The 26043-nt window shown below is 53.0% G+C and overlaps 1 pseudogene; it reads left to right on the plus strand.

The window, feature by feature from the left end:
• Window positions 1–4238: 4238 nt before the first annotated feature.
• On the plus strand, window positions 4239–25766 carry LOC147115832 (P2Y purinoceptor 3-like; annotated as a pseudogene).
• Window positions 25767–26043: the final 277 nt, after the last annotated feature.

Below are 26043 nucleotides of genomic sequence, written 5' to 3' on the forward strand. Positions count from 1 at the left end.
TAACCACCTCCCCTTGGCATTCAATGGCATTACCATTGTTGAATTGCCCACCATCAACCTCCTGGGGTCATAATTGACTTGGAACTTAACTGGACCAGCCACATAAATACTGTGGCTACAAGAGCAGGTTGGAAGCTGGGTAATCTGCAGCGAGTGTCTCACCTCCTGACTCCCCAACGCCTTTCCACCACCTACAAGGCACAAGTCAGGAGTGTAATGGAATACTCTTCACTTGCCTGGATGAGTGCAGCTCCAACAACACTCAAGAAGTTCAACACCATCCAAGGCAAAACAGTCTACTTCATTGGCACCCCAGCCACCACCTTAAACATTCATTCCCTCTACCACCAGTGTACCGTGGCTGCAGTGTGTACCATCTACAAGATGCACTGCAGCAACTCGCCAAGGCTTCTTTGGCAGCACCTCCCAAACCCGCAACCTCTTCCACCTAGAAGGATAAGGCCAGCAGGCACATGGGAACGCCATCACCTGCAAGTTCCCCTCCAAGTCACACACCATCCTGACTTTGAAATATATCATCGTTCCTTCATCGTTGCTGGCTCAAAATCCTGGAACTCCCACATGGCCTTGGCAGCGACGCCCACATCTCGTGAATAAATGCATTTTTCATAAAAAACAACAAAGCAGGTTCACTCAGGGAAATCGTGTCCCTGCTTAATGCTGTACAATTTTTGCAAAAACTTTTGAGTTTGTCTTAGACAGTGTTTGAAGGAGGGGATGAGCCATTCAATGAAATTTCTTTGAGGTCTTTTCAAATACATATATTTGATTGACAGGGTACATGAATAAACAGACACGGTTCTTTAAATTCACTTGGTCCCAGTCACTTTTTTTGAAGATATTTATCAGCTTGTCTTTTTCAACTCAATGTGTCAATCTCTGGCCTGCTAAAAGAGATAGTCAGTCTGTCGACAGTGGGAAAAGTATAAGACTATTACTTGTATCACGCATGAATGCTCCGACCATGGTCGCAACCATCTTTACACCAACCAATAGTCGTTAGTCCGATGCAGATGGAGGGTTTTATGAGCTCCCACAACCCATATAAGGGAGGGGGGGCACCCACAACCAGATGTCAGGTGTATCAACCCAGAATTCAGAGCCACAGCCCTGGTCTCCACTCACCGGGACTCTCTGGTTGAGAGAGGCGGGAAAGTTACCACTAAGCCAAAGGCTCACTCCAGAATTTGGTTAGTCATGCACCAAACCTGAAGAGCTTTTCTGCAAAAGGAACTTACCCAGCGAGTAGCAAGGGTATTCATTTCTCACTTGGACTCTTGTTCAGAGTCAAGCATTTGAAATTCACTGAAGCTTTAAACTAGGATAAATGTTTCCATGGGAAAACGATAAAGTTTCTATTGGGATGTCAGGCATGAAACTCATTTGCATGATCAGAAAACTTGAATCACAGATTACATTTTTCAACCACCAAGAAAGTATTGAGCATTCACCGAGTGTTCCTTTCTGCCTCAGAATCCAAATTACTTCACAATATAGCTTTTAACATACAGTCGGAAAATGTGCTGCTAATGGCTCTGTTGCTAAATTTAAAGATAATCTTCTGAAGTAACTGGTAACCTTTATTCAGTGCTTTGCATATTTTAATATGGTAAGTCTCATCCTTCGCTTGTAAATACAGATCAAAATGTCATCTTCAACTTGACTTTGGAATTCAGGGGTTTTAGGACAAAATGGGTTTTCATTATCCAGGAAGGATGGAGTGTGTAAAGCTTCATTCTGCTTCACAGAATAAAATGATCTTTTCAAATGCCTGAATATTTGGATTTTTACTGCTGGTATTTGGCTGGATGTAAAATTTCCAGTTAAGTCACCGTAAGCTCCCCTGGTGGTTTAGTGGATAAAGACAGACCAGAAGGTCCCAGGTTCAATTCATGGTGTTTTGTTAAGTTTCCTGACCTCAGTCAGGCACCAGTTAAGGTATTACAATTGGCTACAGCACCTTCAAGCTAGGGGGGTGGGTGGTGTGGAGAGTCAAAGATCTTGCTCACTAGTCAGATTAGAATACAATCAGATCCAGCCAAGATACCTTCCAAGTTTGAGTAACTTGTTAAAAATCATTGCACAGACTCGTGCATGAATAGGTTTACCAACTCTGCTTGGACATGTTCCTGGAGGTTATCACATGATCTCCCGCCTTCAACTGCCCCACCCAGTAAAACAGCCTTTTCCCTATCTCCAAGATTTTTATAACTAATAAAAGAAAGTTTTCAAAGAAATTGAAAAAAACTCAATTTTTAATGACCCTTTGATTTTTCTTCTGGATTGCTCTCATTTTAGCTATGAGAAAAGATTGGCTAAGCTGGGGTTGTTTTTTGAAGTAGAAGAGATTTAATTGAGGTGCATAAAATTATGAGGGGCCTGGATAGAAAGGACCTATTTCCCTTAGCAGAGAGGTCAATAACCAAGGGGCATAGATTTAAAGTAATTGGTAGAAGGATTAGAGGGGAGTTGAGGAGAATTTTTTTCATCCAGAGGGTGGTGGGGGTCTGGAACTCACTGCCCGAGAGGCTGGTAGAGGCAGAAACACTCATCCCATTTATTAAAGTACTTGGATATGCACTTGGAAGTGCAGCAATCTACATGGGCTATGGACCAGGAGCTAGAAAGTGGGATTAGATTGGATAGCTCTTGTTAGGCTTGTACAGACATTATGGGCCGAATGGCCTCCTTCTTGCCGTCAATTTCTATTATTAATCTTCAATTCTTGGAAGCTCCATGTCAATCCTGGAGATTTAGCAACCCGATGAATGAAGGACACCAAAAGTCAGTCAGCACCCTTGAACCGCATCCCAGCAAGAGCCAGTGTGCTCAGCTGAGAGGGGAGGGTGGTAGTGGAACAGTGTGAAGACAGACACAAGAACTTGACTTTGCATCCCAGGTAAATACTTCCCTGTCCAGAATGTAAGGATCTTCTTGCAATCTAGTATAATGTATTCGCTGCTCACGATGTGGTCTCCTCTACATTGGGGAGACCAAACGCAGATTGGGTGACCGCTTTGCGGAACACCTCCATTCAGTCCGTAAGGGTGACCCCGAGCTTCCGGTTGCCTGCCATTTTAATTCACCGCCCCATTCGGACTCGGACCTCACTGTCCTCGGCCTCTTGCATTGTTCCATGGAAGCTCACCGTAAACTCGAGGAACAGCACCTCATCTTCCGATTAGGCACTTTACAGCCTTCCGGGCTCAATATCGAGTTCAACAATTTCAGATCATAACCTCGGCCCCTATTATATTTTTATTTATATTTTTTCTCCACACCTTTGTTTTGGCCTTCCCCCCCCCTTTCTTTTTTTTTCTCTCTCCCACATGGCAGCTGTCTCCCATTCTGCCAGCGCATTTCACACCTAATCTAGAGCCGTCTTTTGTCTCCACTAGTCCTATCACCATCTCGTCTCATTTTGAATACCTCTCAATGTCTCTTCTCTTTTGTTCTCTCCCAGCCTGGCCTCTTAATCTATTTCATTTCCTGTGCTTCTTTAGTCTTGACAAAGGGTTTTCACCCGAAACGTTGACTCTATTTTCTCTCCACGGATGTTGCCTGGCCTGCTGAGTTTTTCCAGCATTTTCTGCTGTTATGTAAGGATCTCACTCGGCTATATTCAGTAATAATTGCGCCCTGTGTGCCGCGAAGCTAATCTGCTTGAACAAACACAACTTAGTAAAAACAAGCGTGTGTGTGAGTGGGACATGGGCGCGCTGCAGTCCCCCCGCTCCCCGGAGAGGCTTGCGGAGATAGAGAGCGGCCCACATATTTAATAGGAGCAGAAACAGAAAAACATATTTTTCGCGTCGCCGCTCTCTAATTGGAGTATTACTGATAAAAGGTTTCAGTCCATTACCAAACACAAACAGAACTGCCTAGCAACAAGCCTACTCAATGATTCATGTGATGGTTTTAAAATGTTGCAACGTGGTTCTGGTCATATAACAGAATGGAAATTTAAATAGGAACATGATGCTGTCCATTATTGTCCAGATAGGTAAATGTCCTTAATCCGAAATACTGAAGACCCGTCCCCTGGAGGCAACTTTATAAAACTACTAGACAAACGATACAATCAACGGGGGAACTTTGCAAGCCATGGATGAAGGCGGAATTCTCGCTCCTCTTAATTCATCGCAATTCAGTGCCCCCGCGGGATTTCTGTATCCTTTGTATGAAGACTACAAACACATCTTGTTATCCGTTACACCATGGTCTTCATTCGGGGCTTGCTGTTCAATGGGACGGTGCTGTGGTTGTCGTGCTGTCACACCAAGACCTGGAGGTGCACGGTCATCTATCTGAACAACCTGGCAGTAGCCGACCTGCTCCATGTCCTGTCTCTCCCCCTGCTGATTGTAAACTACGCCCGGGGGGACAAGTGGCCCTTTGGAAACTTCCTCTGCAAACAAGTGCGCTTCTCCTTCTATGCCAATCTGTACGGGAGCATCATGTTCCTGACCTGTACCAGTGTCCACCACTACCTGGGCATTTGTTTCCCCATGAGATCCATAAAGTGGAGGACTCGGAGACTGGCCATCGTGGGCAGCAGTGTTGCCTGGGTTCTAGTCATAGTGCAAGCATTGCCCACCTACATCTATGCACACACAGGGACCCTGCGCAACAGAACAGTGTGTTATGACCTGACTATGGGATGATGTTGACCGTGACAGGGTTTCTCATACCTTTTATAATCATAAACCTGTTACTGCTCCATTGTGAAGACCCTGGTTACATCTGCAGAGAGTTCTCTAGCAGGGCAACCGGCAAGAACCAAATCGGTCCGCACCGTTCTGGTAGTTTGTGGGCTACTGGTGGTTTGTTTTGTGCCGTTTCACATCACCCGCACACTTTACCTCTTCGTCCGGGCTTACATTGTAGGGGGTGGCGTGCGCCCAGTCAGTTTCACCTCTGACTGTCTTTGAGCGGTTCAAATCGCTCCCACACCCCTGGAGTCTAGACACCGGACTTAGGTACAGGCGGCGATACAGAAAATCAAGTAGACAAGTGGTTTGGTGTAAGAAAACCAGAATTTTATTAAAAAAGCAGAATAAAACACAATCTTATGAGAATTACTAATATGAATACAGGCATTAACAATTACACTTATATGGGAATGGGGAACACACGGCACATCGAGGGAAAGCAACTACATTAACAATCCCCTTATCCTTATCCCACCCCCTATCCCTAACTAGATTAAGCTATGAGGGGCCAGGAATTCATGCTCACCAATCTGAAACCTGTTGCTTTAACTGGTGGCGTTTTGAGGTCCACTCTTGCTGTCCTTTGGGGTATCCCATCGCCGTGTGGTCTCAAGGCGCGGCGCTGAAGTTGTTTATGCAAAGCACCCTCCTTTTCCTCAGCTAGCGTCATCGTCAAGTCACGATGGGTCTTCTTCTTCTTCCTCGGGCAGTCGTCGACGGTATTGCTGCGGTTGGGGGTCGGTGGGCGGTCTTTACCGTCTAAATGATTTTGCTATCCAAGCTTCGAACACCAGTTTATTCTTAAACTGGGCTATTATTGTCCATTGATTTTGCTACCCATTCTTTGAACTCCAGCTTATTCTTCAACCTGGGCTATGACTCTGGGGTTTTACTGTCCATGCATGTAAACGCCAACTTATTTCTTCAAATGCCAGCTTATAACTAGGCGTTTGTTCCCCAACACATCTTTCCGCTGCCCTTCTCTGCTCTTATCGGTTTACCGTATTCTTCGTCTCATCTCGTCTCATCTGCCCGTTTGTGGCCTATGTGTCCTGTGTGCTTTCGAATTGGGTTCCATTCTCCTCCCGCGTTTGGCCCTGGTGTAATGGGCGTCCTTGGTGTTGAGCGGCGCAGGGAGCAAGAAGAGAGCCCGCCATGAGGTCAGGGCACAAGAACGAGAGACAGGAGCAAGAGCTAAGGGCAAGAGCCAAGAGAGTGATCGCCACTGATGGGCCTACAATTATACCCGGTTCTTCATTCCTTATCTGCGCGCCAAATCAGGTCAGTCCTTTGTCTAACTTTTGGCGGGCTCGTTTAAAATGATTACAGCCATTTACTTTAATGACTTCTGGAGTGGTTGTCTCCGGGTCTAATGGCCTCAATGTCCTGGTTGTTTGTCATTTATGTAACTTAATTGTCCCATCCTGACTTGATGGCTACTGTGAGCTGTTACCAATTAAATATGCAGAAACCTAATGGCCTCGATTTAGGCCCATTCTAACTTGATCTGTTTCAAGGCGAATGAATGCATATTCTGTGTTTGCTTTAGCTGTCTAACTCCACAGAGTCTTTTCACAGATTCCTGCATTTTAAGTTTCGTTTCAGGGCCTGCCTGTTTGCAGGGTCTTGCTTTTAAAATCCTGTCGGTTTTGGTCATGAGGTTACAGAAGCCATTTTGGGTACCTTGTTTTTAATAACTTGTCCAAACAGGGTCCCTTTATCCATAACTTTGGGGAATGTGGGAATTTTGAGAAACCTACACTCCCCCCTGTTGATACTAAACTCGCTTTAAGTATCATCCTGATGAGGTGAGCAAAATTTCCGACCCTCCATAGTCAATCTTCCCCTGTAATTACCTATCCAATATATCCACGACACATGCATTTCCCATTCTGTAAAAATGTAGTGTACATAATGTGAGCTATGGGGGCGGTTTGTGGTGGATGGACGGTATGTGGCCACCAGATGGAGACAAAGTCCCCCCCTCACTCCAATTCAGGTGAAGGCCACACCCACCTCCAACACACCTGAGGCAAATCTACCCATTAGCTCAGGAGTTCAAAAGGCAAACTAGTGCATCCCTTCAGGGCCAGTACCTGAGGAGAAAGTCAAGACTGCTGTTGAAAACCAGCTTGCAGCTGCCACAGAGAGGTCTACTATTGAACCCGGGTGGAATATTGTTTAGTTCTGAGAGCCTGATATGATCCCTGGACCGGCTGAGAAAGATCCAGTGGCAAAGTAACCCTGGCTTATTGTTTTTTTGAGGAAATTGATTTAAGGACTGCCTTCCTAACCACCCGGGGCGGGTGATGGTTTTGTTCTTCATTTTTCTTTTTTTGAACATCATATGTTTTTGGGGATTTTGCCAGACGCGAACCTTTTTTCCCTGTTTTCTAAAAATAAAACACAGCTAACTGCTGTTTTTCATTTACCAATCTTGTGACTGTGCTTGTGTCCTCCACCCCCCCACATCAACACACTCTTCGGTCTAGGTGGTGGTTGATTAAAATAAGCATACATGGAATAATTACAGTCGTTTACACACATCCAAGCATGGAGGAGGCCCAACACCCCTGCACCACTTGGTAATACATACATCTTTATTAAAACAACACGTCGCAAATCTTTATTAAAAACAACAAAACACAAAAAAACAACAATCTTTATCTAAAATACAAAAAAAAATTCAAACAGGTGTATCTCCCTCCACCTTCACATAATGTTCTTTCCAGGTCCTCTGGTTTCGGAATTTTAGTATTTGACCCTTTCCCTTGCACTGCGTGCATACTAGGTACAATACTATCCCCAGCTGGCAAACCACGAGGATGTGGGAAGCCAGCCTAATCCACGAAGGGACCTCTATGTTATTGAAAATGTCCCACCAGGGTGGGATCACAATGTCCAATATCTTAGCCCCTATCTCTACCGTTTTCTGCTCTAACGTGTAGAAATGTTTCTGCGAGACTATAACTGCTTTAAGTATCTTGGTAAGGTGTTCTCGAAATGGGGGGATTTTGCAGCCAAAATACGCTACGTACTTTTGCAGGTTGGTAAAATTCTCTTTCACAGTGAGGTGAACAGTGGAGGGTTCAGGAATGGGGACAATTCGTTCCTGGGCCACTTGAACTTCTGCCTCGGGTTTAAAGCAGAAACTGCTGTCACTTACCGGACACCAGCTATGCTGTCCATGCTGGTAGTGGGGCGCGCCTGCGGTGACACAATATGTCCCACCTCCTATATATGCTACCTGTGGGGGAACATGGCCTTGTGCCATTGCCTCCATGGTACAATTTATAGGTTTTGCGCCAACAACTTTAAACCCGCACTGTGGTTTTGAATAGGCATTCAAGTGCTGGGGACACAGTATTATGTGTGCTCCCCGGTTCCAGCACCCCGAGAGGTCAGTACCTGTCATAGCGTGCTCCCACTTTATGACGTAAGGTGGGACCGCTGTGAAACGAATGTGTGCACCCCCTTGAATGACACGAATGTTCTCTACCCTGTATATCGGTGCGGGTCGGGCTGTCCTACCCATGACCGGCATTCTCACTGCTATACCCATGATGGTGTGGTTGGACCGTCCACAATCCACTGGGACTGGGTAGGCCTCGGAAGCTAGCCGGAGTTGGCACGGGCTTAATGCATTCCCAAACGGATGGAGGGCTGCGAGGTGTTTGTTGCTGATCCAGGAGGGGACTAAACCCTGTTTTAAATCCTCCCGATTACTGCGGCCCTCGCCCAGCAACCATGCCCCATACAGCACGCACACCTCGTTCTGTGCAGCCTGGTCTGAAGCATTTCTGTCCTCTCATATGAGGGCATTTACAGTCTTTGCGTGCTTCTCCGGGTCCGCTATAATTTCTTTTAAATGGACCATCATGGCCTGGTCCTCATGTAACTCCGAGCCTACTACCTTGTTCTCATCCATTAATATCTTCCTTAACTGTGTTTTTAAACCGTTTACCTGGGTCTGCAACTCTATGTCATCCAGACTGTTGATGACAGAGGACCCTGTGTTGAATGCAGTAAAAACATAATTCCATACTCCCCTTCTTTGTCTCCCTGTATCACCAAAGTACTCGCGGTGTGTGGTGTACAGTTCAGTTTTGTCTACATTAGCGAAATCAAACTCGTAAAACTTTCTAACCATGTCCTTTAACAGGGCCTGGTATAGCTGCTCTGTCTCTTTGGGACACCACTCCGGTAAGTGTACCTCGGTGAGGTTTAAAATCACGGAGGCTACCGCATAGTGTGCCCCTGGTATAGTATCTGATCCGTAGGCACCAGTACCAGCCCATTCCCTGGTCCCTTGGTGGTGGTGGGGCACCCCTCCCTGCGTGTCCTTGCTGCCTGGGTCATGGACAGGGGCTTTCGGGGGCGGGTTACAAGTTCAGTGGCATTCACTGGGATCGGGGAATATGGGACTGCGCGCGCCTTCAGGCTGGAATCCCACTCCACCCCTCCCCGGCATCTTGCCATTGCCGGTGGAAAATGATGGATATGCCTGAGGGGCAGGCCTTCTCTGACCCCCACATACAGACATAAATCCCCATATCCGGTTCCCACCACTTGTCCCAGCACACACTCAATCCCCCGTGAGTCCCTGTAATCGTCCGATGGGTATTGTTCCCCAATCGTTCCCACCTGACTGCAGGGTTTCCCATATTTTTGCTCAGTTTCCTGAGCCACCACCACCTATCCAGAGGAATCCTTCCCTTGCATGTTAAACATACACGTTTCCCTACGGTGACGCTGACCCTTGTGGCAATGACCTGTACCCTGGGGCACAGGAGGGAGGCCTCCCCGTACGTGAACCCGGTCTGGCTGGAGTACTGAGTTGAATTGGAACCCAGCCACCCTGGCCACCTTCCCTCGTGGAAGTAAACGCCGAGCTCCTCCGCATCCCGTTCGCCACTTCCATCGGTAACTATAGGTGCTCTCTCTCCCGAGCACCCGTAGATGTGGGAGTCCTCCACGTCACCTCTGTAGTGTCCGAGGATCAATAATACTCAGACTGCAGGAGAACAATAAAACAGGTATTTACTGAACAGAGAGTAATTCAAGACTGAAGTACAGAAGCCTGCTATGGCTTTATATACAGGGGTGGTCACTGCCGGTACTGCAGTATAGAATCCGTTCTTCTCTTAAAGGTACATGCACAACAACCTCGCTTTCCAACGCTCATCCCTATCAGGGCAAGTAGGAGTACGCCCCCCTTCATTCTGAAATCCTTTCCTGCAAAGAGACACAAGAGCATATAGCCAGGTCCCGAGGAGATTCTCTGGCTTGGGTGAAGCATAGTCGAGTCTTGCGACCTCGACCCAAATACAAACACTCTTAACAATACTACTACTATTTAAACTACCCATCACCGTGTTTAAACTTAAACTAAAACACCCAAACTTAACAATATAAACTTACATAAAACTATGTACATCCGCCGCCCGTCTCCGGGCGGCCTGGCTAATCTCTGTTTGGACTGCGGTACACCGCTCCCTTCGGCGTGGCCGCACTGTCCTGCACTGTCCGTCCCTTGCAGCCTGTGGCTGCCGGCTGGGGACCTCTGTCCTTGGACTTCCCCCTGACTCGGGAGGCTGTCCCTGTAAAATGGGGAGCTGGTGACCATGGTTTCCTTGGCTGGGGCGTCCGTGGGGACCTTCTGAGGACTTTGGCGGGTGGGGTTTTCTTGGCTGGTGGGCCTTTAACCCGAGCCGCTGCCCCCTCCGGTGTGGTCTGTGGGCTCACCACTGCCGCTGGCTGGGGGTCCTCGCCCTCAGGTCCCAAATCTGGGTCCGGGGCGGGGTCTTCGACCTCAGGTCCCTCCTCCTCTAAACCTGGGTTAGGGGCGGGGTCTTCGCCCTCGGGTCCCTCCTCATCTGGAGCCCAGAAGAGTGGGGGAGTGTCCCAATCGGTGGGCGGGATGGCCCCTCCCCTTAAGCAAGCCACAGCGCCTGCCTGTGCAGTCTGTGAACTCGCTCCCGCTGCAGGCTGAGGATTTCTATCCTCAGACCTTACCCCAACTGGCTGTTTTCTCTTTTCGGGTTTAAACAGTTTACACTGATTAATGTGGAACCATTTGGTGCACCGAGGCATCTTAACATTGTATACCATGGGGCTTGCCTTGTCTACAATGCTGTAGGGCCCTATGTATAATGGTTCCAGACTCCCTACTTGGGCATAGTTCCTCACCATGACCTGATCCCCTACCTCCCACTCGTGGTGTTTTCGGGGTTCTAACAGCAATTGGTTACTCCGATGCTGCTTTCCCATGTTCCCAGCCGCCTGCTCGTGGACCTGTTTAAGGTGCTCAAAGAGATTTCGGGCGAACCTGTCCCGGTTTACCTCTCTGAGCTGACCCTCTGTGAGCACCGGGGCTAGTACATGGGTGGGGGTCCGCATAACTCTGCCAGTCATCAGCTCGTACAGGGAGTACCCCGTGCTTTTCGACTGGCTGGCCCGGATCCCCATCAGAACCAATGGTAGGACCTCGGCCCATTTTCGAGGCGAGTCCACCGTCTCCTTCCTCAACCATTCCTTTAAGGTCCTATTCATTCTCTCTACAATCCCTGATGACTGTGGGTTGTGGGCCACGTGCCACTTCCCCTCGATGCCTAGCAGCATAAGGGTATTCTGCATTACCTGCCCGGTAAAGTGACTCCCATGGTCGGACTCCACATACTGTGGTAGCCCCCATCACGAGAACACCTCCCGGACCAGGATCCTGGCAGTACCCAGAGCTGTGGCTGTTCTGCAGGGGAAGGCCTCTACCCATTTCGTGAACACATCTATCAGGACTAGGCAGTACTTATAGCCTCCCTGGGCGGTGGGCAGGGGCCCGATGTAGTCGACCTGTATCGACTGCCATGGTCCCTCTATCCTTCTGATGTGCCCCATAGGTACCTTCCTTTTGTGGGGGTCAGGGTTGTTAGCAGCACACACCAGACAGCGGCGCAGAACTCGCGGAGATCATCCTTGAGTCCTGGCCACCATCCCGCCTGTTCCACCCGCTGCCAGGTGGTCTCAGGCCTGGGATGCCCCGCTCCTGGACCCTCGTGGGCCAGTTGAAGGAATTCCCTCCGGTGTTGCTGCGGCACAACCCACTGTTCCCCCCCGGAACAGCATGCCCTCTTTGATGGAGAGGGTTGCTGTGCCGTAAAGACCCTCTACCCTTTTTCCCTCAGTCACTGCACTGAGGATCACCTTGAGGACGGGGTCTTGGGCTTGGACCGTCTTTTGGTCCGGGGCTAATGCCACCCCTGCACTCCCTTGTGTCCCGTCCCTACCTCTGACTGCTGCCATGTGTCTGGACCCATACGGGTCCCAGAAAATGCCTGTGCGGGCACCCTCCTTGGCGAGCATGTCGGCCTGCTGATTGCCTTGGCTACAGGGTTCTGTGGAGGAATGGGCTTTCACCTTGTGGATGAAAACCTCCCCTTCCTCCCCCACTGCTGCTAGGATCTTTTCCAGCAGGGGTTTCACTGTGAGGGGTCTCCCGTCGGCGGAGGTGTATCCGCGGCAGGACCAGATGGCCAGGTACTCCGTACACGAATTATACGTAAACATGTTGTCCGAGCAAATCGTGTATGGGGTGGGGAAGATTTCGGCGTGTGTAACGATGTACACTACCACGGACAGTTCAGCCTGCTGGGCACTCATGGTGCTGGGGAGCTTAATTGCCAGGGCAATGTTTGCCGCTGGGTCATAAACTCCACACCCTGTGAGGTGCTCGCCAGCAGATACCGTGCTGGAGCCATCCACATAGATCTCGCGGCCTGTGGGGTGTATCCCGGCCTGTAAACCTATGTCCACTTCCCAAACCCCTTCAATGGAACACTGGTGGGCTGTTCCAGGACATACCAGGATATTCCAGGATATACCTTCACCTTGAGGTCCATCTGTGAGAGGAGCAGGGTCCAGCGAGCAATGCGGGAACTGCTCACGGTCCCATCCTTGATCCTCCCATCCAGGAGCATCTGGGTGGGTGTGTGATGGGTGAGGAGGGTGATGGGAGTGGTGCCTGTGAAGATCAGCGATCTTTTCACAGCCCAATGTGTGGCCAAGAGGTGCCTCTCACAATTGGATCAGCTACTCTCCACATCTGTGAGTATCCTGGAGGAGTAGACCACCGGCCTCAGCCTGCCATGCCGCTCTTGGAGCAACACAGCACTCAGGCTGTCCCCGCTGGCTGCTACTGTAGTGTCCGAGTATAAATAATACACGGACTGCAGGAGAACAATAATAACAGGTATTTACTGAACAGAGGGTAACTCTTTTGTTTGTACCCAAAAAAAAACAAATTGGACTGTAAACAAAAGTTCAACTAAAACTTAACAAATCAAATTAAAATTTGGTTTTCCGGGTTGATGATGCACTCCAGTCCTCGCGGTGCCCACCGGTCGCGGAAATACTCAAGCGCACATGCGGACACCGCGTGCTCCATCTCCAGGGCCACCCGGGCGCGAACATGGCCGCGGAAGAGAGGCAGGCAATCCGGCTGGACGACCCCCTCGACCGCCCGCTGCCTGGACCAATTGATGGCTCTTTTAGCCAGGCCCAGGAGCAGGCCCACAAGGAGGTCCTCCAACCTGTCCGCTCCCCTCCGCACCGGGTGACCGTAGATCAAGAGCGTGGGACTGAAGTGCAACCAAAAATCGAGGAGCAGCCCCTTCAAGTAGTGAAAGAGGGGCTGCAACCTCTCACATTCCATATAAATGTGAAACACGGACTCCTCCAGGCCGCAAAAAATGCAGGCGGCCTGGGAGTCCGTGAACCTACTTAAAACCTTATTGCACGGGACCGCTCCGTGCAACACCCTCCAGGCCAAGTCCCCGATGGAACAAGAGAGGACTCCCGCGTAGGGAGCCCTCCATTGGGGACCTCCGCCACCGCCAGTCAGCAAGACGCCACGCCAAGGCGTGTCCAGACGGTAGGCGAAGATGGCAAAGTGGAGAGTGTGCAGGAGCAGCCCGTACAGGAAACCCCTCCGCGCGGAATGAAAAGGCACGGAGGGTATTTCCTCGAAATGGCTCAAGTTGTGAGGCGCCGGTTCCCGAGGGGAGTTTCGGGGCCCGGCGCCGATGAGGAATTCCGTCCGAACGGGGGTAAGCTCGGACGGGATCGCCCCACGTGCTTGAGCCGCCTCGATACACCTAGTGGAGTCGGGGCCCAGTGCCGCTTTCACCGATTCGATGGCTTCGACCGCGAGCCGGACGTTGGCCCAGGAGAGGCGCAGCGCCAGCTCCTCCGGCGCTATCCAGCCCGCTCCTCTGCCATCGAGCAGGTCCCCGACTCTGGTCACCTTGCCAAGCACAGCCCTGCCCTCCGCCAGCCGCCCGAACCCGCGTTCGTGGAGGTGCGGATTACTGAGCAGCGGCTCCCGAAGGAGAGCCGCCGCTCCTGACGGGGGAGAGCTCCGCCTGGAAGCGACGTAGTTCCAAACCCATAGCAGTTCCTGGTAGAAGACAGGCAGCTCCCACAGGCCGGCACGCCTGCTGCCCACTTTCCCGAACAGGAGCTGCGTGTCGTAATTGAGGCCGTGCAGCTGGCGGAAGAAAAACGTCGCCAGCGCACACCATCTCGGAGGATTCTCGACGTACAGGTATCTCTGCAGCGTCTGAAGACGGAAAGTCACAGCCTGGGTGCGAAGGCACACCACCGCCTGACCGCCCTCCCTAAGCGGGAGACACAGAACCGCGGCAGAGACCCAGTGCTTCCTTTTGTCCCAGAAGAAGTCGATGAGTTTCTTCTGCATCTTGGCGACAAACGCAGGGGGAGGGATCAAAGTGACCAACCGGTACCACAACATGGCGGCCACCAGCTGGTTTATGACTAGTGCTCGACCCCTGTAGGACAACACTCGGAGCAGTCCTGTCCAGCGTCCTAGGCGAGCGGTGACTTTGGCCTCCAGCTCTTGCCAGTTCGCCGGCCAGGCGTCCTCGGCAGGGCTAAGGTAGACTCCCAAATAGAGGAGGTGCGTGGTGCTCCAGGCGAAAGGCCCGAACTCCTCCGGCAGGGAGTCCACCCGCCACTGACCCACCAGGAGTCTGGAACATTTCTCCCCGTTGATCTTGGCGGAGGATGCGTCCGAGTAAATCTGCTGGCATTCCCGCATCCTCCGCAAGTCAGTGGGATCCGTGACCGTGAGGACCACCTGCACGCCTGGCCCTTGCAGAGCCAGTCCCGTCAACCTCTTCCGCAAGAGGCGCAGGAATGGCTCCACGCAAACGGCGTATAACTGACCGGACATGGGGCATCCCTGACGCACCCCCCTCCCGAAGCGAAGGGGCGCCGTCAAGGACCAGTTAACTTTAATCAGACACTCCGCGGCGGCGTACAGAAGTCGGATCCGGGCGACGAAATGCGTCCCGAACCCGAATGCGCGCAGAGTCCCGAAGAGATACTCGTGATCCACCCTGTCGAACGCCTTCTCCTGATCCAGGGAAAGGAAGGCGACTGACAGACCAGCCCTCTGGGAGTGGTGGACCAGGTCCCGGACCAGATGGATGTTATCGTGGATGGTCCGGCCCGGGACCGTGTAGGACTGGTCGGGGTGGATCATGTGGGCCAGCACGGTGCCAAGGCGAGCAGACATGGCCCTGGCAAAGATTTTATAGTCCGTGCTGAGGAGGGAGACCAGGCGCCCGTTCTTAAGGAGGTGGAGATCGCCCTTCTTAGGCAGCAGGACAATGACCGCCCTGCGCCAAGAGAGGGGCATCTCCCCGGTCGCCAAACTTTCCCCCAGGACCCGCGCGTAGTCGCCCCCCAAGACGTCCCAGAATGTCTTGTGGAACTCCACGGTCCGCCCGTCCAACCCCGGGGACTTTCCCCTAGAGAGCTGGCGGAGGGCGCCGGTCAGCTCCGCCAGGCTTAGCGGAGCGTCCAGTTTTTCGGTGCCCTCCGGGCTGACCTTCGGCAGGTCCTGCCACAAAACTCTGCGTGCATCCTCGCTGGACGGATCCGGAGAGAAAAGAGCCCCGTAGTAGGCGCGGGTCTCCGCGCTGATTCCCTCCGGATCCGAGACCAGAGATCCGTCGTCGGCCAGCAGCCCCAAGAGCTGCTTACAGACCCCCCGTCTTTTTTCCAGCGAGTAGAAGGGGGAGCCGCGGTCCAGGTCCCGCAGGAGCTGGATCCGCGACCTCACGTACGCGCCTCGGGACCCGACGAGCTGCAGGTCCTTCAGCGCGCCCTTCTCTTCGTACACCTTCCGCAGGGCCGGGTCCTCGACGACCTGACCGAGACGGGACTCCAGGTCGAGCACCTCCTTCTCCAACCGCCCGACCCGGGCCTCCCGCCTCTTGGTCGACCCCTTTGCGTACTGCTGACAGAAGAGACGGATGTGAGCCTTGCCCACATCCCACCACAGCCTCAAGGAGGGGAAGCCCCCCCTGCTTCCTTCTCCAGTCGGCCCAGAATCGACGAAACGAATCCCGGAACCGTGCGTCTTCCAGCAGCAGGTTGTTAAAATGCCAGTACGCGGATCCCCCCCCCCGCGCACGCAGCGGAGTGAGCTCCGCCCATACCAGGTGGTGGTCCGTGCACGGCACCGGCCGCATGGAAGCTGCCGGAACGCAGGAGACGTACGCCCGGGAAATGTAAAGGCGGTCGATTCTGGACCTTCCTCCCCCAGACCTCACGCTAGTGAAGGCGCTGGAGTCGGGGTGGAGATTTCGTCAGACGTCCACCAAGTCGAAGGACCCAACCAGGTCCCTCGACTTCTCCATCGCCGCTGGGCTTCGCGGGGGACCCGAACGGTCTCTCGCCTCGAGGGTGCAGTTAAAATCCCCCCCGAGGATGACGCACTCGCCCACGCCGATGGAGCCCAAAAGAGCAGACACTTCTTCGAAGAAGCGCACTTGCTGCGCACTGGTCTGAGGGGCGTACACGTTCACTAGATGGAGCGGCACGCCCCCCAGGTGAACAGTGACCTGGAGCAAGCGGCCCGGCACGTGCTCCCTGACCCCCAAGATCTCCGGCTGAAAATGCGGGGCCAGCAAGATAGCCACCCCGCTGGAATTGTTGGAGAGGTGACTCATGCTGACCCCTCCTTGCCACTCCAGGAGCCACGTGGCTTTGTCTCCCGGAACGGTGTGGGTTTCTTGCAGGAAGCACACCGCATACCTCCCATCCCGAAGGACCGAGAAGTTATTGAATCTGCGGCGCGCCTCCCTGCTGCCGTTGATGTTGAGGCTGGCTACGGTTATCTTCATGTCAGAAGCATAGTGCAACCTCTACCAACACCTAACGGGGGGAGGAAGCGCAGCCGCTGGTCAGCCGCCACTTCCTCAGCAGCCCAGTGAGAAACGTTGCGAGCCGACGCAGCTCGAGCAGGTTCACACCCTCGTCCACGCCCATGATCTTAACGGCGGCGCGGACGGATACGATGAGCAGCGCCAGCTCCGACCACCTGTCGAGGGCCAGCCGGACCTTGTTGCGCCGACCCAGGCACGTGGCCATAAAATCCCGGAGTTCCCTTACGGGAATGAGGGGAGACTCGGCAAAGGGCACGAGGTCATCCACCGCCTCGTCGGCGCTGGAGTCCGAATCGTCCTCCGTGCCCATCACCGAGTCCCCATCCTCCTCCAGGGGGTCGTCACCAGCGGCCGACCCGTCCGCCGCGCAGTGCGAAGCGAACGGCTCGGCCGCGCCAGCCAGCCCCGCCTCCGCCCGGATCCCACCCCCAGGATCGGCGGCAGAGGATTTCTCCCTGGGCTCCTCTAGGGGTGCTGGGCCAGAAGACGGCAGCGGTTCAGAGCTCCCCTCCGCCTCAGACGCCGGAACGACCGGAGAAACCGGGGAGAGAACAATTCCCGCCTCCTCCAGTACGTCCGGCACCAGAGACGCAGCCAGGGGGCCATCCTCCTCCCCGCCACCAACCTCCGACCCAGCGGATGGGGTGTTTTGAATTAAAAGCTCTACCAGGACGAGCAGCCCCTGGGAGATGTCCGGGTTGCATTGGGCGAGCTCATTATCCTCGAGCTCGCCCGACCCAGACCCCAGGCCGCCCGACCCGGCGAGGGGTAACGGCACCGATAGAAGGTCAATTTCAATTACTGCCGCGGGTTGTTCCGCGACCCCCCCCACGGGCAGGGTCTCGTCCCCATCCCCGGGAGGCACGCGTCGGACAGACACATCTGCCTCAGGCTCCCGAGGGACAGGCAACCCCTGCCGATCGCTGGTGATGACGACAGCGGGGGGGGGGGGGGCGCAGTACCCGCGGCGGGCGGCGACTCCCCCTGCTCGGAGGGACCTTCCTCCTCCCGGTCCTCCTCCTCTTCCAGGGGGTCGCGCCTTCTTTTTAGCACAGAGGGAGCGAGGGAGACCTCCATGACTGCAGAGGCCTCCTCCTCAGCTCCCTCCGGCGGAGCAGGTTTGTTGGGCTCCTCGGGCCCGAGCCCGGCCGCAGGTAATGGCGTTTCCGCTACGGCGGTTGCGGCCACAGGCTCGGGCACGAGGCCCCTCCCGCTCGCGTCTGCCCCGATTAACTCCGCGAGGAGCGCGGGTGTAAGGGGCTCAAGGGGCAAGGGCTGGCTATCCACGGGGGGACCCGCCCTAAGGTGTTTATTTTTCCGCCGCGCCTTCTTTCCGGCCAGACACGCTCCCTCCCCCCCGCCGGAGGCCTTGGTGGCATCGGCCCCCGACGTCGACCGCGCATCAGACGTTCCTGACGCGCGGGCAGATCCGGGGGGAGGAGCGTCGGCGGCGCCAGCCTCGGCCGCACGAGATGATCCGGCGGCCTTGGAGGCGGGGCAGTTTTTCCGGATGTGCCCCATCTCCTTGCAGGCGTGGCACCGCACACCGTCCGACGTCCAGAAGACGCGATATGCAGTCCCCTCGTGGTGGACGACGAATGCCCCGTCAGTGCCCTTCTCCCGCGCCAGCTGGATGAACAGCTGGCGCCGGAAGGAGAAGACGTGGCGAAGGCTGGCCTTCCGGAAGCCGAGCGGGATGGGTGTGATCCCTGACCTCACCTCCCCAAGTTGACGTAGATGGGGAAGGAGGAGCTCACCAGGAACATAGGGCGGGACGTTCGAAATAACCACCCTCTGCGTGGTGGCCTCGAGGGGGTCCACCGGCAGGAAGGTCCCGCCCACGGTGAGCCCCTTGGTGACAGCCAGGGACACCGCCCGCTCTGACCCCAGGAAGAACACAGCCTTCCCATACATATTTGAGGCCGCGACGATGGCTGAGGGGCCGACAACCCCAGCCATGGCTTTAACGCAGGCCTCAATGGTCATAGTGGGGTGAGTGTAGCTCTTCACCCCAAGCTTTTTTGTTATAAGTTTAAAGGGTGACGGGGCAGCAGAAGCAGCGGGAGCAGCTGTGGCTGTGGCTGTCACTCCCGCATAAGTCCTAGCCGGCCCCGCCACCGGCGAAGATGCAGTCGCCATTCTGGAGTGTTTTTATAAGGGCTACACTCACCCCAAGTCACAGGCCTGAAGGTGTTAATGCCCTCAGGTATTTTTTTTGGTCCTCTATTGAGCAGAGGGAGCTGTTGAAAATGAAGACACACCTCTCCCCTTATTGGTTGAAATTGGGAGAGGTGCCTTCTCCCCTCTGCTCAATAGGCAATTAATAATTAAAGATGAAATGAGGTGCCTCAGAGAGAAAGGCAGAGAAAGACAAAGAGAGAGAGAGAGAGGGGGGTGGGTGAGAAGGAGGGAGGTGGCAAGGACAGTGTTGCCACTCAGGATGGTGGGTGGGTGTTGGCAGGGGTGCACTCTCCGATGGGATTTAAAAGTCTTTGATGGTGGTGGTCTTCTGGCAGGGGGAGAAGATGTCTTCACCTGGGAAAGCTGGAGATGCACGGTGGCATAGTGGCATAGTGGTTAGCACTGTTGCCTCACAGCGCCAGGGACCCGGGTTCGAATCCGGCCTCGGGTGACTGTCTGTGTGGAGTTTGCACATTCTCCCCGTGTTTGCGTGGGTTTCCTCCGGGTGCTCCGGTTTCCTCCCACAGTCCAAAGATGTGCGGGTTAGGTTGATTGGCTATGATAAATTGACCCTTAGTGTTAGGGGGATTAAATACGTGGGGTTACGGGGATAGGGTGGGATATGTGTTGGTGTAGGGGTTACAGGGATCGGGTGGGATATGTGTCAGTGCAGGCTCGATGGGCCGAAATGGCCTCTATCTGCACTGTGGGGTTTCTGTGATTTCTGTGATTTCTGTGATGCCCAGGCTCAGTCCTGCACCAGGTCTTAACGATGTAATTAATGGAATTAACCACTTAACCTAGGCAGCTCCAGCTGGCCCAGGTCAGGCAATAGAAGGGATGCTTATTATTGGTGTGTGTGGCCTAGTTTTGGCAAGATCCACACACACACACACACACACAGCCACCCCTTGATGTTCCGGCCTTGTTTCTTCTTTTCTCCCCCCACCTAAAATACAAAGTCTTTGGGAGAGTGCCCCAAATAACACCCACCTGTAGATATTTTGAAGATGATACTCCTCCCTCCTTCCAAACAGTTGGTTTCTCTCCCCTCTCTCCCTCTCCTGAGTGGAGGCCAATTTGGGGAGGCAGTGATAAAAAAAGGCCTCTCCCCTGGTTGATGTTATTGCAGGCCTCCTTGCTCCTTCTCCTCCTCTGTCCTCTCTCTCCAGGCACCTCAGTTGATGTAATGATGGTGGAGTTGGTGGTGGTGGTGGTCCAGCGTTCTCCTCCTCTTCCTGGTCAGGGGACCACCACTTTAGTCCACTCTCCTAGTCTGGCTGCTCCTTCTCCTTCTGCTTGCAGCTGCACAGCCAGCAATGCTGTGAATGAGGTACAACAGAGGTAACTTAATACTGACGTACAGAAGCCTGCTATGGCTTTATATACAGAGGTGGTCACTGCCGGTACTGCAGTATAGAATCAGTTCTTCTCTTAAAGGTACATACACAACAGCTACCTCCAGGAAAAACTCTTTCCCCCTATCTATGGCCCCCAGAGCTGGTGCGGTCTGCAAATCCTTCTTGAGCCTGACAAATGCTGCCTGACAACCCTCATCCCAAGCCCGCTCCACTCGCTTGTGTAGGAGTCGGAGCAGAGGGGCTGCTGTGGCCGCATAGTCTTCAATAAAGTCCCTGCAGTACCCGATTAGCCCTAGAAACGACCCCACACCTGTGACTGTGTTGGGGACTGGTAACTCTTGTACCGCTTCTCTCCTAGCCTTATCTATGGCCCTTTCTCCAGCGCATACGGTCAGGCCTAGGAATTTCACCTCCTGCTGGCCGATCTGCGCTTTCTTGGGGTTTACCTTAAAACCCTTTTGCCCGAGCAGCTCCAGCAGTTCGGCCAGTAGTGGGCCATGCTCCTCTCTCGAGTCGGTGAACAGGAGCAGGTCATCCACATATTGTACCAACTGTCTGGGCTGACTGAAATCCTTTAAACTTTTTGCCATGCACTGATGGAAAATGCTGGGGCTGTTGTGGAAGCCCTGAGGCAAACAGTTCCAGGTGTACTGTTGCCCTTTAAACATAAAGGCAAACTTGTACTGATCCTCCCTCCTTAAAGGGATAGACCAAAACCCGTTGGAAATATCCAGCACCGTGAAAGTGGTCGTGGATGCTGGGATACATCCTATCAGGTCGACAACTGCTGCTACCATGGGTGCACAGGCTGGGATGTTACTATTGAGCACTCGACAGTCCACCGTGGCCCTCCAGGAATTGTCCGGCTTTCTAACCGGCCACAATGGAGAGTTTACGTGGGTGGTTATCGGTCTCAGAACTCCCTGCTGTGCTAAAGAGGACATGGCTGCTTCCATGTCTAGCTCCGCTTCCCTGGGGAAGTTATACCGTTTCTGTGGTCGGGCCATGGGGTCCCCGTCTACGCTGACCTCAAACCCGTTGACCCTCCCGCAGTCGTGTTTGTGGGTGGCAAATGTGGCTAGGTGGGCCTGCACAAATGCCTGGAACTCTTTTGGGGGTGTTACTGACCATGAGCTCGAGGTTATAACCCTCTTTGGGCTTCATGGTGTTCAGGGTCCCCTCCCCTTCTTGCCCTGGGATTACTACTACCTCGCCGGCCTTTCCTGTACTAGCCCCCCATAGGCAATGATTTCTTAAATCGACCAGGATCCCGTGGCCTACAATAAAGTCAGCTCCCAGGACCCCTCTTCCACCCTCCACTTCCCATTTCATCAGGACACAGGTCTACTTAGAGTGGAGAGGTCCTAAACGAATGGCGAGCGGGATGGAAAACGAGCCGGCCTGTTCTTTGCCTGTGAATCCCGACAGACTGTATGGGACCCCGTTAGATAGAGGCGAGGTGGTGGGGTTAGCTGAATGGACCACGGTGCATGATGCCCCCGTGTCCAACAGATAGGTCCCCTTCACCTTTTCTACCTCCATCTCCACGAGGGGTCTCTTCCATTCATTGTACCGAAGGGAACACAAGCAAACAGGCTGCGCTGGCTCTAGTCAGGGCTGTGAGTTGGATGGGGCTGACGGGATCAGAGCACCGGTAGCGGCTGCTACTCTCCCGTGGCCAGTCAATAAGGACCTCATGGTGTCCAAAAATGACTCGACTGCTGCGGGAGGGATTTCTGCCTCTGCCTTTTGGGCTGGGGCTGTGGAATTCTTTCCGTTGTTGTCTTTCCAAGGGTTTTTGCACTCCTTCTGCCAGTGACCATCCTTCCCACACCCGTAACAATTCGTCTTTGTGTTGGGGGGGTTATTCCCTTCCTGCTGCCACTCTTTCCTATCCTGTTCGGGTTTTACCTCATGCACCTTCCCCTTGGGTGGGTGTGCATTGGTTCCCCTACCGTTCTTATAGGCTAGGGTCAACTGTCTGATCACCGTAAGTTCGGTGGTCTGGGGATTCTTGAGGTCGAACCAAACTTCCACCTTGGCCCGGACCTGTGGCAAGCTATTTGCCCCCAGGCAACAGAACCAATGGGCCAGTGGATCCCCGTTCAGGAATGCCCGGTTAGGTGCCCCCGGACAGGCACTCTGGTACACCGGCCATAACCTGTCCGCGAAAGCTTGCGGGGTTTCCCCTGCGAGCTGCACCGTCTTCTCCACATGGGAGAAAGGACTTCCCTCATTCATCCCCATGGCCTCCAGAACTTCATCCCTGAGCTCCTCATACCTGCACTGCCCCTTCTTACACTCGTCAGAGAGGGATTGGAGGAGCCTACTCTCCAGGGAGAATAGCAGCATTTTGGCCTGCTCAGCGCCATCGCAGTCGTTGACACTGGCTGCCTGCTCTACTTCCCTGAAGTGGATCGAGGGGTCCCCCTTTTCGGAGAGCTTTGGGATATGGCTCACCATAGCCCTAAGCTGTTGGGTGCTATAGGGTAATATGAACTGGTTTTGGAGGGGTCCTTCATCGTCGCCATTGACGGGTGGGCTGAACCTCTGATGCCAGGCTGGGCACATCGGTCCTGGCTCCGGCCTCTCTGGCAGGGGTTGCTCCACCTCCGCTCCCACCTCTGACTCCACCCCCCCTTGCTGCCAGACCTCGCTGAAACCTGGCGCTACGGGTGGTGGTCGTGAGACCTCCTGTTCCTCAACCGGGTCGTCCCTGGGCACTACCAGTGACGTTTGAACCATCCTCTCCTTATTCCCCATAAAATTCGCCTGGCCTGTCTTCGGGCTTATGAGGCACACCATGCCTTTTGCCTTCCTGAGGGCCAGGCTCAGATTTTCTATCTGCTCCTTGCAGGGGCCATGATCTGCATCTTCAAGCCCCTGTTCGCTCGCTAACTTGTAAGCTGCCTTTACCTCTTTTACTTTCTCCTCCTGTTCCCTTACTTGTCTTGCTAGGCGGGCGTTCTTTTCCCGCAACCTCAACTCATTACCCTTGGCTTCGGTGACCTGGCACTGTAGGTATTCCAACTTGGCCTTATGTTCTCCCATTAAATGTACCCTTTCCTGATTCAGGGCCTGCAATGCTACTAGTAACTTCTCCCCTGCTTGAGCCTTGTCCTGGATCTTCAGGGCTGACTCCTTTAACTCGGCTGCCTGTGCTGCAACGAGCCTGTCCAAAAGCTGGACCTGCTTTTTGAAACACATCAGCCAGACTGCCTTCTCTAGGGATTTCTTGTGCTCCCTCCCTTCTGTCCGCTTAGCTGCTGCATCTACCGGACACCCAGCCCTTAACAGATTGGTGATCCACTTCTTTGTGATATTCACCTTACTAAACACATAATCCGAAATCCTTTCCTCCATCATGGTTTGCTCATCTGAACCATTGTCTACTGTATCGCAACCCTGCTGCCGGTGTCCTGCCATGGTCACCATTTTTGTAGGGGGTGGCGTACGCCCAGTCAGTTTCACCTCTGACTGTCTTTGAGTGGTTCGAATCGCTCCCACACCCCTGGGTTCTAGACACCAGACTTAGGTACAGGCGGCGATACAGAAAATCGAGTAGACAAGTGGTTTGGTGTAAGAAAACCAGAATTTTATTAAAAAAGCAGAATAAAACACCATCTTATGAGAATTACTGATATGAATACAGGCATAAACAATTACACTTATATGGGAATGGGGAACACACGGCACATCAAGGGAAAACAACTACATTAACAATCCCCTTATCCTTATCCCACCCCCTATACCTAACTAGATTAAGCTATGAGGGGCCAGGAATTCATGCTCACTAATCCGAAACCTGTTGCTTTAACTGGTGGGGTTTTGAAGTTCACTCTTTCTGTCCTTTGGGGTATCCCCTCGCCACGTGGTCTCAGGGCGCGGCGCTGAAGTTGTTTATGCGAAGCACCCTCCTTTTCCTCAGCTAGCGTCATCGTCGAGTCACGATGGGTCTTCTTCTTCCTCGGGCGGTCGTCGACGGTATTGCTGCGGTTGGGGGTCGGTTGGCGGTCTTTACTGTCTAAATGATTTTGCTATCCAAGCTTCGAACGCCAGTTTATTCTTAAACTGGGCTATTATTGTCCATTGATTTTGCTACCCATTCTTTGAACGCCAGTTTGTTCTTCAACCTGGGCTATGACTCTGGGGTTTTACTGTCCATGCATGTAAACGCCAACTTATTTCTTCAAAATGCCAGCTTATAACTAGGCGTTTGTCCCCCAACGCATCTTCCCGCTGCCCTTCTCTGCTCTTATCGCTTTACCGTATTCTTCGTCTCATCTCGTCTGCCCGTTTGTGGCCTGTGTGCTTTCGAATCGGGTTCTGTTCTCCTCCCACGTTTGGCCCTGGTGTAATGGGCATCCTTGGTGTTGAGCGGCACGGGGAGCGAGAAAAGAGCCCGCCATGAGGCCAGGGCATGAGAACGAGAGGCAGGAGCAAGAGCTAAGGGCAAGAGCCAAGAGAGTGATTGCCACTGATGGGCCTACAATTATACTCGGTTCTTCATTCCTTATCTGTGCGCCAAATCAGGTCAGTCCTTTGTCTAACTTTTGGCGGGCTCGTTTAAAATGATTACAGCCATTTACTTTAACGACTTCTGGAGTGGTTGTCTCCGGGTCTAATGGCCTCAATGTCCTGGTTGTTTGTCATTTATGAAACTTAATTGTCCCATCCTGCCTTGATGGCTACTGTGAGCTGTTACCGATTAAATATGCAGAAACCTAATGGCCTCGATTTAGGCCCATTCTAACTTGATCTGTTTCAAGGCGAATGAATGCATATTCTGTGTTTGCTTTAGCTGTCTGGCTCCAGAGTCTTTTCACAGATTCCTGCATTTTAAGTTTCATTTCAGGGCCTGCCTGTTTGCAGGGTCTTGCTTTTAAAATCCCGTCGGTTTTGGTCACGAGGTTACAGAAGCCATTTTGGGTACCCTGTTTTTAATAACTTGTCCAAACAGGGTCCCTTTATCCATAACTTTGGGGAATGCAGGAATTTTGAGAACCCTACAGGTCCAAAACTGCAGCACGCTGCAATCCGTTAGTGTGCTTTACAAGGTCTGGAGACCCGTCCTGAGCTTCAACAGCTGCATCAACCCCATCATGTACTTCCTGTCTGGGACCAAGCCCCGCACCTGGCTACTCAGGAGAAATAAAGTCGCTCCAGCCTTTAGAAGTCAATGTCCAGCTGGAGGGACTCCGGCTCCACACCGCCCATTGCACCTGAACCAAATCCCTGGTTAACTGAACCACTCCGAAGGCGTTTAAACTCATTAAAAACTAAAAGGATTCGCAAGACGCCTCTTTCATCAATTAAAACAGGACGCGATCAGAGAGCAGGTGAAGCTGATAAGAGCAGAGTCAACGGCTTGAGCTTCCCACCAGCATGGTTCAGCTCTGGACAGCCATAACCACCTTCATATTATATACTGGACTTAGCTCCACCGGCCAATCAGAGGATTGAAAGCAGAGGTGGAATTTATTGTGAATGTTACTGTCCATTTTCATATAATCATAGAAT

The sequence above is a fragment of the Somniosus microcephalus genome, chromosome 6 (assembly GCF_052327205.1).
Source record: "Somniosus microcephalus isolate GS21.2 chromosome 6, FLI_Smic_1.0, whole genome shotgun sequence".
Taxonomy (NCBI): domain Eukaryota; kingdom Metazoa; phylum Chordata; class Chondrichthyes; order Squaliformes; family Somniosidae; genus Somniosus; species Somniosus microcephalus.